The sequence below is a fragment of the Limulus polyphemus genome, unplaced genomic scaffold (assembly GCF_000517525.1).
Source record: "Limulus polyphemus unplaced genomic scaffold, Limulus_polyphemus-2.1.2 Scaffold5097, whole genome shotgun sequence".
NCBI lineage: Eukaryota > Metazoa > Arthropoda > Merostomata > Xiphosura > Limulidae > Limulus > Limulus polyphemus.
This window is the reverse complement of record NW_013670707.1, coordinates 1-949: the sequence shown is the minus strand read 5'-3', so window position 1 is coordinate 949 and position 949 is coordinate 1.

Sequence of the window (949 nt, the reverse complement as noted above, 5' to 3'; positions counted from 1 at the left end):
AGGACTTGTGTCACTAAAGTTTCGTCGGAACTAAGTTACGGAAAATTAATTAACAAACGGAGACGTAACAGTATTTTGTTGTTGTTACTTGTTCGCAGATAATCTTCTGTACGCCCCTCAGCGATAAATTTATGGACTTACAACGTTAAAATCCAAACAAACAATATTCTGTATAATTAATCCGTTGGTAATGGATGTAAATTTTAGTCTCTTCCTTTGAGTGCAATGTTGCAAACATAACAGGTTACCAATTTGAGAAGGGAAACTAATTTAAAAAGCTGACGAAAACAGTAAAATTATTTAGAGTTTGAAATATCAAGAAATATAGATATCCCACTAAGTGATCTTGTTAAGTGGAATATGAACAACATTTCATGGAAATCTAATGTAGAATGGATATATTAAATACTACACTGAATACAGAAATATTTAAAAGAATATTAGACAACAATTGTGAACTTCTTAAATTTCAATTTCATCAAACTTTTATTATATTTATTTTGTAAGAACTTTCTAGAAATGTAAGGATCAATAAAAGTCAAAAAGAATTATGGATGAGCCATGGAAATCTTCTGTCACAAATAAACGTTTTTTTAAACCTACAAACAACTACATTTTAAATTGTATAAAACATCGAAATCATCAGCACAACTAACTCAACTCGTTAAATTACCCCTAGTGTTAATTGAAGAGAAAATTATAACCAATATTATACCCAATATCTAGCAAAACAACAATACTGTCAAATCTCTAACGTTTTTAATGCTTGAAGCATGTTACTATGAAGAGAACAGTTATGCTTAGGTTTGTTGGAGATAACAAGGTGGAAGAGTTGACCACTACTGTGAAAACTGAGTCTAGACAAGTGATTATTTCAGGGCTAGGAATATTTTCATCCATGATATTGTTGCGTCATCGAGACCACGTGACTATTCTCACACCCTATACT